This window comes from Camarhynchus parvulus, chromosome 24 (genome assembly GCF_901933205.1).
Source record: "Camarhynchus parvulus chromosome 24, STF_HiC, whole genome shotgun sequence".
In the NCBI taxonomy this organism is placed as follows: domain Eukaryota; kingdom Metazoa; phylum Chordata; class Aves; order Passeriformes; family Thraupidae; genus Camarhynchus; species Camarhynchus parvulus.
This window is the reverse complement of record NC_044594.1, coordinates 7,149,493-7,164,006: the sequence shown is the minus strand read 5'-3', so window position 1 is coordinate 7,164,006 and position 14,514 is coordinate 7,149,493. Positions and strand designations below refer to the sequence as shown.

General features: G+C 50.7%; 1 protein-coding gene across 1 annotated transcript in view; it reads left to right on the top strand.

Moving 5' to 3' along the window:
* The window catches only part of LOC115913109 (opioid-binding protein/cell adhesion molecule homolog), a 305,933-nt gene that overhangs the window by 196,482 nt on the left and 94,937 nt on the right, over positions 1-14,514 (top strand).

The window sequence follows — 14,514 nt, the reverse complement described above, 5'->3', positions numbered from 1 at the left end:
CTGGGACCAGCTGGAGACTTTGCGCGTGTCCCAGGGGCTGGTCCCCGTGGTGGCAGGGGACACTCCGGGTGGCAGCCTGTCCCCGCCGTGGTGGGGTCACCCCGTGCGAGCGGTTTTGGAGGGACGGATGCGTTCGGTGCTTTTCGGGCTGCAGCTCCTGGGGGGCTGCGGCTGCCAGACGAGGAGGCGACCCAGGGGTTTAGGTGGCAGACAGTGAGTTAGTGCTGCCCGAAAACCCCAAAGTTGTGCCTGCGTGCGAGGGCAGGGGGGTCCGTGCTCCTGGCACCGGTGCCAGCCTGCACTGCCAGCGGCTGTCCAGGGCTGCGATGCCTCCGAGGTGTCAGTGTTTTCCTCGATCGCTTTATAGTCTCTGCACGAATCCGTTAATATCAAATCAATCTTTTACTCCAGGGGTGCATCTTATGAATTCTGATGGATGCTTTCCCGTGCGTTGTTTGCTGTAGGAGAAACACAGGCGGCTGATATGCAGATGGGTCACTCCCGTGCCGCACAGCCCAGCCGAGCATCCCTTTCACTCCCTGAATGAGTTACAGGTGTACGCGGGGCTGTGCCCAGGTAGCACAGCAGCTCTCCACAGGCACCGCGGCCAGAGGAGCAGCCCAGCCTTTGTTTTTTGGAGGGCAGTGAGGCTTTGGGTCGTGCTGTGTGTGCTTCAGGCAGCCCCGGGAGGACCCGAGCCGGTTAATCCGGGAGCTGCGGGACTGGGGGAAGGAGCTCGGGGGTGGTGGGACGTGAGCGTGGAGCAAGAGAGCCCGGAGGAGTTTGTCTGCTTTGCCTGCACCAGCGAGCAGCGTGTGCCCCTCACCCGAGGCTCGCTGAGACCCGGAGGAACAGGGTCTCTGCAGCAGAGAGCAGCTGCTCTCCCAGAGCCAGGCACGGGGATGGCACAAGCAGAGCCAGGCACGGGGATGGCACAAGCAGAGCCTGGCACGCTCTCCGTGAGCAGCCGAGCCGGCGGAGGGCTGAGGAGCTGCTGCTGCTTTGGGCAGAGGGAGCTGTGCTCACCTGGGCAGGTTTCCGTGCCTGACGTGGGCTTTGTAGGGGAAGTGTTTGGTGGTTTTTGGGAATCAGGCTCTGGCTGAGGCTCTGTGGGTTCCGTGTTGGCGTTGGTTGCCTGTCTGCCCTCTTCCCCCCACGCTCAGTGCCAGACTTTGGGATGCTGTCCCTTTTCCTGCCCGCTGGGACGCGCTTGCTGTCATCACCCCGTGTTCCTGGGGGCTGTGGCACAGCTGGGGAGCAGAGGGCTGTCTCCTTGTGCTCCTCCTAATTGAACTGCAATGATGATTAACCTGAGCTGTTTAAAGAAGGACAGTCCCCCAGAGAGGTGCCTTTGGCCCTGGTGCTCTTTTCCTCGCTGTTGGAACTTGTCTCTGCAATGAAGTGTGGCTCTGGGGCTCTCGGAGGTGATGCTGGTGCTGCTCAGAGCAGGGTGGGTGCCTGTGCCTGCTCCCCGGGGAGAGCCTGCACGTCCAGCCGAGCCTGCTGCCAGCAGAGGGCTGACTTGGATCTCCTTTTTTATTTTTTTTTTTTTTTTTATGTCTAAGCTTCTGTCCCCTTTTCTGCGCTGCTTGCAGGAGGGGATGTTTGTGAAGCAGCCCTGGTGGGAGGTTTTAGCCTTCCCATAAGAAACTCTGCATCCCCCAAGTGCTGACACTAAGGGGAAGCCTCTGCCCCAAAAGCACCTGGGTTTATCCATTTTCCCCCTTGGCATCTGCTCCTACCCAGGCTCTCCAGTGCATCTTGTCCATGCTCTTACCCCCTCCCTTCTCCTCCTGAAGTCCAGCTTTCCCCTGCTGCAGGCAGATTTCTGCCTCCAGCTCCCATTTGCTCCCAGTCTGCTCCTTCTTTTCTTGCACTGCTGTTTCCCAGTGGTCCTTCCCTTCCCTCCTCTCCCTGTTTCCCTGCTGCTGCCCCTCAGGGTGCCAAGCAGTTTTCCATCTTCCCTTGGGATCTGGAGATGATGGGCAGGGAATTGCACACAGTGAGCCAAAGAGGTGGCGTCTGTGGGGGGTTGAAGGCAGGAGGACAAAGGTGGAGCATCTTGAGGATGGGGCTGATGTTTATTTGCAAGCTGTGTTTTCCTATGAAGAGCCAGGCAGGGAAAATTGCCCTGGGAAGTCTTTCCCAGTGAGTGCTGTCATTGCTAAATGGTGTTTTCTCCTGTGCACCCACAGGAGGAGGTGGTGGTGGTGTCCTCTGCTGTCCTCCCTGCAAATGGCCCTTTTCCTGGGCTCAGACCAAGGAGTTGGGCTTGGAAAAAGTGAGAGCTGAAATTCCAGTGTGTAGCTCTTGCAGAATTAGCCCCAGTCCTGCTAGGTCTGGATGGCCAGGTCCTCTCCCTCATCCTGGTTGTGGGATGGGCAGAGCCTGCAGATCTCCCTGGCTCCTGCAGGGTTGGTGGAAGCTCTTTGCTTTCCGAGATCAGCCCTTTAACCACCCCTTGCATTGCAGAAAGGAGCTGGGAGAGCGAGCAGATCTGCATGAAAGTGGTGGAGGAAACCTGGAGGCTTTTCAGGCTGCTTGTGGGTTTCCTCTATTGGATTTTGGGCGCTTCCATTTCCAGCTCTCCACCCTTTTTCCGAGGGAGGCTCAGCATAATCCTTGCAGAAACTCAGGCTCCATCTACAGGCAACTCACAGGTCATCTTAGATCAGCAACAAATAATTTCCGTTTTAAGCAGAGATTGTTGGTAATTCACTCCTTTTTATTGTAAGAACAAACAATTCCCATAATACTCAGGCACCTTTCCTCTCCTAAGAACTAAAGGCGGTATGGAAATTCTCTGTGTACTGTTAAGAATCAAACCAAACTGCCTCTTCCCTGACTCAGGAACACAAAACTTGGGCATTGAGATGGCAGGAGTAACTGATGTTACCCACCAATGTGGGACACGAAACAGAGCAAGGAGCACACTGGGAACCACCAGGGATGGTGGAGATGGTCACTTTTTAATCTCACAGCTGGGATTTTGTGTGGAAACAAGGATTAAGTTCCTTCTTTTGGGAAGAATGCCGTTGAGTCTTGGTTTTCTGCACATGTTGCTTGTTGGATACACATCCTAGGGTTGCTGTGGGGGCATCACTGGCAGGTCATGGTTGGCCAAATCCCAATGGATTGATCCTGCCTGGAGACTTTGGTTGGGTTTTATCGCTGTTGGAGATGGTCACTTTTTAATCTCACAGCTGGGATTTGATGTGGAAACAAGGATTAAGTTCCTTCTTTTGTGAAGAATGCCATTGAGTCTTGGCATTCTCCACATGCAGCACGTCCTAGTGTTGCTGTGGGGGCATCACTGGCAGGTCATGGTTGGCCAATCCCCATGGGTTGATCCTGCCTGGAGACTCTGGTTGGGTTTTATCCCAGCTGCATCAGTGGTGGAAGCATCTCCATGAGCCAGAGGGGAAGCTGTGGCAAATATTCCCACGGTGTTAAAATGGGGATGGAAATGGGATTGTCCTGCTGTGCCGCCAGCAAACCGACCTTTACAGCAGCCATCAGTACAGTTCATAAAGACATCAACCACCAGCTGCTCAAAATTTCAAGGCTTTATAGTTTTATCTGTATTTAAGAAATATTGTTGGGTTTTTTTTAAAGGAGAAGTGTATTTTAGAGGTTAGAGGGATTAGCTGGGAGATGGGGTGTGCTGAGTTTTCTCCGTGGCTGTCACTGCAGGGACACCGGGACTTAAGGAGGCCCCTCTGTTGCTCTCAGCCTCAGTTTCCCCATCTGTAAAATGACCCAAGAGGACTGGTTTATCACTGATGATTAGAGGAGTGGGTACTCATAGGTGATGCTAAGGCAGGTGCAACTAGGCTTTTTTCCAAACTAAATAATACAGAGCTGCTTTATCTCTGTATATAAGGGCAAATTTTCAAGTCAAATCCCCTGGGCTTGTCTGCTTCTGGTGAACCCGTGGCCTCTCCTACTCCCTGTCCATGGAGGAGACCAAGAAGTCAGGCTAGCTTTGCTCATTCACATCCAAGAGTCCGTGCCTGGCTATATTCTGTCAATTACCTAGTGTGAGAACAATTCCAATTAAAAATAAAAAGCCCGAATAAAACATCATGAGATGCTGTTCTTCCATTTATTTTTGCAATTATGGTTTTAATTATTTCTGACAATGCTGCTTTGATTCTTCTTTTTTTTTCTTTTGGTGTAATAACCTACCGCAGTCTATTTTCCAGCACGCAACAAGACCTCAGTAAAATACAACCAGCAGGAACAGGAGGCAGGACCACAGTCTCCAGGCATAGGTCTGGGAAGTCAGGAAATCACATTTTTTTTGCCTCTTTTTCAGTCAAACCGCTGATATTCCGTGTACCTACCTGTTAATGGGGGTTGTGACACTCACCTGTCGCCCTGCAACAGCAGCCACGGACCTGGCAGAGAAAAGAAGCGTTAATGCATCCGCAGCTCTGCTGTTAAATCCTTGCTGGGGATCAGGAAGAGAGTCACTGCTCTTTGTGTGCAAATGCTAAAAGCGTGGGGATTAGCGCAGAGCAGATTAGTGAGGACTTGCTCCATTGCTGCCCCTTCCTTCCCCCCCTCTCTTCTATCCAAAAACTTTTCTGGAGCAGCTAAATATATACCTGCCGTTTCCAAGGTAGAGCTCGCTGCGTGGCGGAGCTGTAATTGGCGACTCAGGGAAATTACAGCCATGGATTCTGGCATTTGGATCCTCCTGGCTGGCATAATAATTTCTCCCTAGGTAGCTGGTATTTAACTTGTCTTATCTGCTCCTGATAGTTGTAATTACAGTGCCCGCTAATTTCACTGTAATATTGCAGCCACTGGAAGGGTGGTTGGAGAAAGGTCAGGGGGTTGCAGGAGGGCTCCTTCCTCCCCAGCCTGCTGCGCCAGTGATGCTGCCAAGATGCAGATGCTGAGCCCATGGAGCTGGTACCCTGGCTGTGCCCCTTCCCACCTTGGTGGGGCTGGAGCAGCCTCACAGCCCCTGCCACGCTGTTGTCCTTGTTGGCATCAGTGAAGGACGTGCTGGAGGGAGCTTTGAGTCCTGGTGTCTTTTGCTGTGGGGTGAATATTGGTCTTCAGCTCATGTCAGGGCTGGTTTGTGTGAGGTCACTTCTTGGGCTGTGCAGTGAGAGGCTGGTTGTCACTGATGTTGATTGGTCCTGGGCTGATTGTCGCTGATGTTGGTTGGTCTTGGGCTGGTTGTCACTGATGTTGATTGGTCTTGGGCTAATTGTTACTGATGTTGGTGGGTCCTGGGCTGGTTGTCCCTGGAACTACTTGTCCCTGAGGTTGGTGTTCCTTGTGGTTCATTGTCCCTAAGGTAGGTTGTTCCTGAGACTGATGTTCCCTGCAGTTTGTTGTCTCTCTGGTTGTCCCTGAGATGGGTTGTTTCTGGGGTAATTGTCCCTGAGGTTGGTGTTCCCTGTGGTTCATTGTGCCTGTAGCTGGTTGTCTGTGATGCTGGTGTTCCTGCAGTTGGTTGTCATTGAGGCTGGTTGTCCCTGAAGTTGCTGTTCCCTGTGGTTCATTGTCCCTGAGATTGGTTGTCCCTGAGGTTGGTGTTCCCTGTGGTTCATTGTCCCTGAGGTTGGTTGTCCTGAGTTTGGTGTTCCCTACAGCTTGTTGTCCCCAGCACAGGCTGTCCCTGCTCCAAGAGCACAGTTCCCTTTGTTGTGCAAGAAGATTCAGGGCTGGCTTTGGGGAGATCCAGGGCTGGCTTTGGGGAATTCACCTTCAGCCAGCAAGGCTCGGGCTGCTGCCTATGCCAGCCCTTCTGCTGAGCCAGCACCAGGCAGGTTTTATGTGGGTGTAGGGCTGGACTGAGTGTCAGAGAGCTGGGGAGTCCTGCTGACACAGGCTGGAGCCACAACACCGGGGTTTGCTGCAGAAAATGCTGGTTTTGAGAGCACAGCGAGCTGGTGGGGCTCTGCAGAGGGAGGAGGGGACCCTCACTGTCACATCTCCCAGGACCAGGATTCAAACCATGGGAAGATCTAGCAAAAAAAAAGAAAACCCACCCCCCACGCTAAGTTTTTAAGCTCCACTAGGCAGAAATATTTCCAAGTGGTGATATTTACCTCCCGGGAATGAGACTGAACTGTTGGTAATCCTGCACTATAGGGTACAGAGATCTTTTTGCAAGGATAATAAACTCCCTGGTAATAGCTGTCCTTCCCCTGGATCACGCACACTCCTCCAGGAGCTCAGGGCTTTGTTTCTGGAACAGGATTAGGTGTTAACGCTGCAGAACCAAACGGGGGCACAGTGGCTGTCTTTCACATTCCTGCTTTCCAAAGAGTTTCTCTGTTCCCCTGACTGTTCTCACAGTTTGCCTCCTCCTTGCGTTCCTCAGCCCTAAACCACGGATGCTTTTTACAACAGCTGGACATATTGTTTTAAGTGATAATCTTTAGATACTGCAGCCTAGCAGACAGTTCATAAGAAATATCTGATTCAGTGACTATCACTACTTCCTCTGTCCTTGTGAGCAGCCTTTGAGGGTTAGGATGTGCTGTTTTTTCTTCTTCTTTTTTTTTTTAATGAGAAAAATAATTTCCCCACAGTCCCTGTCAACAATTTTTAGCCTGTAATGGGTTGTTTATTGCAGGTTGGATTTGATATGTAGGTCTTGTCTTTCCTGACAGAACCCTTCAAGGTCGGCTCTTCAGTGCAAAAACACTCACATTTTATATTTCTGTTTTCCTATGAATATTTCCCAAGATTTGCTTAAAATGAGTTGTTTCCATGACTATGCTCACTTGACGGACTTGTTCCTTGGGATACAAATGGGTCTCCAAGTCTGTTTCTCTGTGGAGGGGGAGGATAATGAGAACAACATCTGTTGTGGTGTAAGCTGTAAATTTAAGATATTTTTTCTTATCCTGTAAAAGATCAGCAAATTGTGCTGATGCTGATGAGGTACTTTGTGCCATCTCCAGTGCTGATGGGTTCAGAGTGGGGACACTTGAGGACATGTCACACATCTTGCTTTTTCTTCTCTTGGTGTGCCAAGGCTTGTGTGTGGTGTCGCTTCCAGGCTGGAGCTGGAGAGGAGAGGAATGGGATCCAGAAGGGAGAAAGTGGAAGAGAAAGAAAAGTTGGGAAGGGGGAAAGAAAAATGTCAGTCAGGTGGAAGAAGGGAGTGGGTAAAGGTAAAACCAGGGCATTGAAAAGGGTGCACCAAAGAAAAATCCACGACTGGGAACTCTCAGTGTGTGAAGTTCAGCTTTGAGGGATGAGCTCCTAAATTAAAGCCCAGCAGGCAGCACAGAAATGTGGGGGGTTTGGCTTGAGCCAGTTGGTACCCAAGTTCCAGTGGGATAGTGTATCCCTTCACTGGGTTTTATATGTCTTCTCTGTGTGTGTGCATGTGTGTATATATATATTTATATAAAAATCTAACAAATTTCTAACCCATATAAATCCAATTACCCATGTTTTGCCTGCAGGGAGCGAGGGAGATTAATGTTTGGTATTTTGGCAGGAATGTAAAAAGAAATAGGTGGTAATAACAATGAAGGCTCATAAAAAGGAACCGACAGTCGTGTCTGTGCCCGGAACTCGGCCGTAATTTTCCTGGGGATTTGTCAGCAGAGTGCCCTGCTCCCATGGAGGGGCAGGAAAGAGCCAGGAGTGCTTCCTGGGCACTTGAGCATCCATCCTGCCAGTGAAGGTTCCATTAATGTGATAATAATAGAGGCTGATAAAGAGAAATGGTTTATGCTCCCAGGGCACCTTCTTGTGACAGATCCTGCTCTGTGTCGGGGCTTGTAGGAACCACAGGAGTGTGCTCCTCTTTATCCCTGTTTCACTGAGAGGCAAGTCCCAGGAAAGGAGGATGAACATGGAAGGAGAGGAGGGAGCTGAGCTCTTCTCCATCCTCTGTGATAAGTCCATGGTGGTGCTGGTCCCTGCAGGTCTGGCTTGGAGTGACACGGCCTGGGGAGTTTCAGGCAGGAATTGGGAGCTGTGCTCTCATCTTTTCTCCACTCAGAGTCCTTTCCTGCAGTGTCTCCTCCCTTTCCTCTCATAAACCCAGGCGCCTGAGATGCCTTTTCCTGCAGCTCTCACTCATGGGACAGTAGCTTTGTTGGAGGATCATGAGTCACTGCAAGCCTGTTCCCATCTCATCATGTCACTGCTTGGCCTTGTTCCCTTGTGCCCACGGCCTGTCCTGTGTGGTGCCCGCAATCAAAGAGGCTGTTGTGGCAGAATGCTACTGAGTCACAGCTTTCTCTGCATGTTGCTCATTGGGGTTGCTGTGGGGGCATTGCTGCCGGTCATGATTGGCCATCCCAATGGGTTGATCCTGCCTGGAAACCTTGGCTGGGTTTTATCCCAGCTGCATCACAGGGGTGGAAGCATCTCCACTGAAGGTCTGCAGGCCCTTGAGCAGAAGGTGCCTACCAGGCACCTCCCTCTGCCTCAACACTTGGGAGCCAGTCACTCATTATCCTCCCCTGACACCCTCCCTCTGGTGTCTGGGTGACTTCCCTCTGCTGTTCTTGTCCCCTGTGTCGTGGGTGGCACCTGTGCTGCTCTGAGCTGTCACCTGTGGCCATGCATTAATCACGGTTCAGATACTGTGTCCCTACAGCAGGTTCTGCCTTCTCTGCAGGCTTTGCATCAGGCTCCTTGCTCTCCGTTTATTACCACCACCGGTTTTATAACCCACTTTATCAGATGACTTTTTTTTTCCTTTCTTAAAGAGCATAACCCATGAGCAACTCATCATTTCCGAGAGAGGGAGAGTGCCGTTAGCGGGAGAGCAAGGGCTCCTTGCTCGCACCTGGAATGAGGAGCCTGCTTTACCATGGTGTTGCATTTAATTCAATCAAGGCAGTTAAAGCCAAGATTTAAAGTCCTTTGTGTGATCACAGGAGTTGCTGTGATGCGGCAGCAGGTAGAGGGAAAGATTGAGCCCATTTCTGAGGAGACTGGGAGTAAGTGTTGGCAGCAGCCAGGCCTGGGGCTGACTGCGGCAGCGGCCACGGTGGGAAGCTCTTTGCATTCACAGCGCGTCCCATCTCTGTCTCCGTCACCCTCCCTGCTCCTTCTCCTCATCCCCATATATTCCTTTAAGTAGAATTGATTCGTTTGCTTTTTTTTTTTTTTAACTGGGGGGAGGGCTGTTTTTAATTAATATTCTTAACTGTATGATAATTACACTGACTGGTCCCATCGCTGTCTGAGTCACCCTCTCCTCCCTTGTTCTTGTGGGAAGGCTCTTTGGACTTAATTAAAGTTAGGGATCCAGGGCTAGTGGGAACAGCAGGAGCCTTGCAGGGTTTTTGATGAAATGATTGCTGTGGGGGAAGTGGCTATTTCCTACCAGAGCCGTAGATTGTGATGCTGAGACAGAGTTACGACCGTCTGGTTTGGCCACCTGCTTTTACACGGGCTGCTGCATTTTCATCCTGCATTTCCTACCCTGCGCCCACAAATCCCTCCTGGACACCCCAGCCTTTGTTTTGGGGTGAGAGGAGCTCAATTTCACAGTGTTGTCCCTGCTTGGACACATCCCCTCCTTGCGGGAAGTGTGTCTTGGAGCAACCCTGTCTGAGCTCCCCATGCCTGACACTGGTGTTGCAGGTCGTGGTGGGGAATTTTGGAGGGATAATGGAAAAGCTGCATGGACTCAGCAGACCTTTTTCATCTCTGGTTTCAGCGCTGGTGCTTGCAGACAGCACTGCCACCAGAGCTCAAATGCAGCCCAAGCAAGAGCTTAACAAGCTCCGAGAGCTGTCCAGAAAGTTATCCTGACACCAAGTGACAGACTCTCAATTGATATCCTCTGGAGACTTTAAACTCACTTCTGCGAGGTTTCCAAAGCTGGTTTTGTCTCATACCTGAAGAATCCTTTATCTGCGACGACGTCTCCCCTGCCTTGTCTCATTGCTCTTGACGTTTCTTTGTTGCCTGCTGCAGCTCGGGTAAACTCCACTGCAAAACTATTTAAGAGAGGTTTCTCTCAGCCTTTGCTCAGCTCTCTTGCTGGAGTTCTGGTATAAATCACCTGGGCTGGTGCTGTTCCTGCTTGGCTCTGCAGGGAAGTGGCTGGAGTGATGTCAGGACTGCTGCTGCTCATCCCAAAGGGCAGGGAATGCTCCAGACTCCTAGGGAAGGGCAAATTTAGTGGTTGGTGTAGAAAAGTGAGAGCAACTATTCTAGGAGATTGCTCATCTTCCATCCTGGCAATGCTCTGGAGCAAACAAGCAAAATTATTTGTGATCAGCTAGAATGGACAAGAAACTGCGCCGCAGCCAGCAGAGGTTTGTCAAGGAGAAATTGTGTCAGATAAATGGAATCTCGTCTGTACCATGGAGTAAGGAGCCTGGTGGGCAGGGGGGCAGCAGGAGGTGCCTCAGATGATGATCCAGGCAAGGCTGGAGCTGCTGCCTGTGAGCCAGTGGGAAGCCTGGGATGGGAATCACTGTCTGGGATGGCTGTAGGGAAGCAGGCTGGGAGTTCTTCTCTGCTTCTAAGACCCAGCCCAGTCCAAAATCCATTCCTAATTGGTAGGAAAAGCCACCTTTGCAGTATTTTCAGGCTGCAGCTGGCTGGTAACATCCTGCTGGATGGCACAGAGAGCTTGGGGAGCTGGCTTTATGCCCTGAATCTGCCTGTGCATGAGTGTACCTGTTCATAGCATCATTGTGCTGCAGGACTGGCATTTTGGGATGCCACCAAGGACTCTGGAGGTTTCTGAAGTAAAGATGTGCAGTTGCTGATGTCTTGCTCTAGATCCCATCCTGTGGTGCCCCAAGTGGGAATGTCCATGATGGAACGTATTGATTTTCCTTCCATGCAATGAAGTTTTCCAGCCCTCTGCAGGGTGGATGCTGGCCTCATCCTGCTGCCTTTTTCTGTGGTGTTCTCAAGCAGCAGCACTTTTCATCTTCTCCCTGCTGTGGGTGTCATGCTCCAGCACCCATCACAGAGCCAGCCATCTCTGGACCCCTTCCCCAGTCATGTCAGACCCACTGTGTACAAGACAAGCTTTTAAGAGGCAGCTGGGGCCTGCCCAGACACTATAACTGAGGCTGGACACTCTCAGGGGTGCAGTTGAGGCATTTTCCTTGATTTTGCTTTTATTGCCTGGTAAATCAGTGATGGGCCAGCCTGTCTGCAGGAAGCAGCTCTGTGTACTGAAAGGTGTTCTCCCTGCTCCATCTCTCTCCTAGCCCACCTCCCCAAGCTGGGAGCCATCCAGGGTGGCCAAAACCAGACAGTCTTGGGCCTTGGCTCCCTCTGGGAAGAAGCCCTGACAGAATCCTGTGCTTTGTCCTGTGATCGCTGAGCTTGCAGCGGTTTTCAAGAATGATGCTGCACTTAGCAGGGTGCTGCCAAACCCATGGAGTCCAGCAGGTTATTTTCCTTCAGAAGCCATTTATCTTTTCCCTTTTAGATGCTGGGCTTCTGTCTCTCTCATCTCTGGTTTTATCTCTCATGTGGGAAGGAGCTTATTCTTCCCGACCTTCCCAAATCACTGGTGCTGGGCACGGGGTCAGACCCCATCCTGGGGAGGAGAGGCAGCTCTGGGGAAGGTGCCAGGGAGAGGGGATGCCAGGGCTCTATTGATTTATTTCCCATTATTATTTAGGGACATTTGCTCCAAACTTCAGCTTCCTGTGCGTGTCTTCCAGTTGGATGAGGCTGCCCTGTGGGCTGGTGGGATTCCAGAAGGTTCTGGGCTGGGGTGTGAAAGTTTTATTCCAGCGGGGAATTGACAACTTGTCTTTCTCTTTGGGTGGGGGTTGCATGAATTGAGGGGAAAGCTGAGATGCAGAATGGCAGATAGGAGGTTTAGGAGTGCCTTGGGCTCTGCCACCGCCTCTTGCTTGACCTCACTGCACCTGAGGCTCCGAATCTCCTGACTTCTTGCTCCTTTGAGAGACTCTAAACCTTGCATGTTGCCAAACATTTTGGACCCTCCCATCCAAAAGTTTCCTACAGTAACAACACTCTTTCTCATTAAATACAAACTTAATAGAACAGGAGAATGCTGCGTGATGGATATTAAACTTTAACAACTATGTGTATCTATTACCTTGCTGCTAAATCTTTATATGCCTTAAATAATCAATTGATATTTAATTAGCATACAGTACTATTACTGCCTTCCTAAATCTATAATGATAAACCAAGTTACAAGTTATTGGACGTTAATTACTATCTGATGATTAGAAACAGCAAGACATTTCCCAGTCTCATCCCGGATATAATCCAGCGTGTCCATGCTCACTGCTGAGCCAAGCCACGCTCCCTGTCTCTTAATAATCAATGGCTGTTCAACATGCAATATTTGTCTAATTAGCACTAAATTAAATCCTCATTGACAACACTTCAGGGTAAGAGATCTGCATCGAATATGATGGATTAGACACGGAAGGGCTGTTATTGTAAGCAGGAGATGTGTGTGTCACTTGCTTTGCTTGTCATGGCTGGCACATGGCTCCCTGTGACTGTCAGCCCGCTCCTGGGGGGACGGTGATGGAGCGGTGCCTGGATGTTGGATTGACAGTCCTGGAGACCCTGGGTCTGTCTTTAATCGAGCTGTAGACATGAGCAGCTCTTCCCAGCACCCTCCTCTGCTTCCAGCCTGCTCTCAGCCATGGATGTACAAATGCCTCCATCAGCAGGGTGGGTTTGTGTGGGATGCGACGGGGCTTTCTCTGCTGGCAGAGGGGAGATGTTTCTTCTGCATTTTGTGCTTTGTGCAAACTTTTTGGGGAGTCCTTGTAGCCTCTGTTTGGTCAGTGAGGATCAGGGAGATCAGAACATTCCAGAATGGTTTGGGTTGGAAGGGACTTTAAGGCTCATTTCATGTCCCATGGGCAGGGACACCTTCCACTATTCCAGTTTTCTCCAGCCTGGCCTTGGACACTTCCAGGGATGGGACATCCCCAACACAAGATGTTTGCAGCCACAAGTGTGAGCTCACAGCAGGGACACTGGGGGGATTTGGAGGGCTGTGGGGGTGAGAGCAATCCCGAATCCTGGCGTTGCAGGGAGGAGTTCCCCCGGGAGCTGCCGTCTCACACATGGTTTGTCAGCATCCATGGAAGCTGTTTTGCGAGAGCAGCGGGAAGGATTGCACAGCCGCCGGCTCCTTGCGGAGACTCAGCCTGTCCTTCACACTCAGCGTGGATGTAATTAACTGTGCTGATGGGATGTTATGCCAACAGCAAAGCAGAAAACACCAGAAAATGAGTCAGGAGCGATAGCGGGGCTGCTCAGCGCGGAGAGGCGGGAAGCGGCAGCCAGGCGTGCGCTGGGCTCCTGTCCTGCCACACGGCAGGAGTGGGACCATCCTCCTGCAGGAGGGCAGGGGCTGCCTCTGCAGAGGAGCAGCGGGGCACAGAGAGCCTCCCTCAGCATCTGCCATGGCTTTGCTGTGGCATTCGGGGGAGATGCAGGCCATGGGAGGTGTTTATCTCCCTGGATGTGTGACTTCAGCTCTCAGTTCCCTCCTTTCAATCTGTTGCAAGGAATCTCTCTCCTTGCTGTGTCAGGGATGTTTCTCAGCACTGGTTTTCCTGTCTTGTTGGGGAAGATGAAACAGGAAAGCCTTATCAATATGATTGTCTGGCAAAAGACTTTGAGAATATAGAAACTATAAGTGAGATGGAAATGAAAGCAAACTTTGAGATACGTGAGTTACTGAAAAATGGGAAAACAGTGGCTGGCTGAAGGAAATCCCCTTTTGATGAAACAACACCCTCTGCTTGCAGACAGCTCCAAGGGTCAGAGCAGACCCTACAGCTTGGCAGAAGGGGCCCAAAGAGGAGTTTTTAGGGTTTAAAATGTAACACAGGATGGTAATGTAATGATTCTTATAAGCTGTATAGAAATGCTATAGGATTTGTATCTTGTATACTAGATTGGTTAGTGAGAATTAGAATATTCAGCACAGAAGAAGATTTATTGTATTGTAACTGGAACCTCGCTCTCTTACCCTTTTGCTCTCTTACCCCTCTTACTCTCATCCTCTCTCCCCCTCTCTTCTCTCAGGCCTGCTCTGAGCTGTGGCTGGCAGCTCCCAGCAGGGCCCTGCACCCAGGCCCTTTGCAATAAACCCCAAATTCCAAGCCCTGGCTGCAGAGATCTCTCGTCTCCATCCGTCCCGACCATCCTACCCCCCAACGCTCCTACACTGTCTCTTCAGGGTTTTACAGGTGGTAAAACCTCCTGAAGCCTGAGCAGCTCCTTGGCTCCCCACAGGTCTCTCCCTGCCCCCCAAAAGTGCAGAACCTCACTGGCTGGGAGGTCTCCTGCCCTTGACAGGAGAAGGTATGAGAAAGAGGAAAAATTATTGAAAAAAAAAAAAAGACTGTCAATTAGCAATTGAAATTGTTCTTAAAAGAATTTGCCTATTCTGCAAGGAATGTTTAGTAATTGATAGCAATTTCTAGCAATTAAATACAAATTAATTCGTGCTACTGAGAAGCAGTTTATTTATGGCTCTGTATTTATGGGCACTCCTTCTCCTTAAAACTATCATCGTTGCTTTTGATAAGT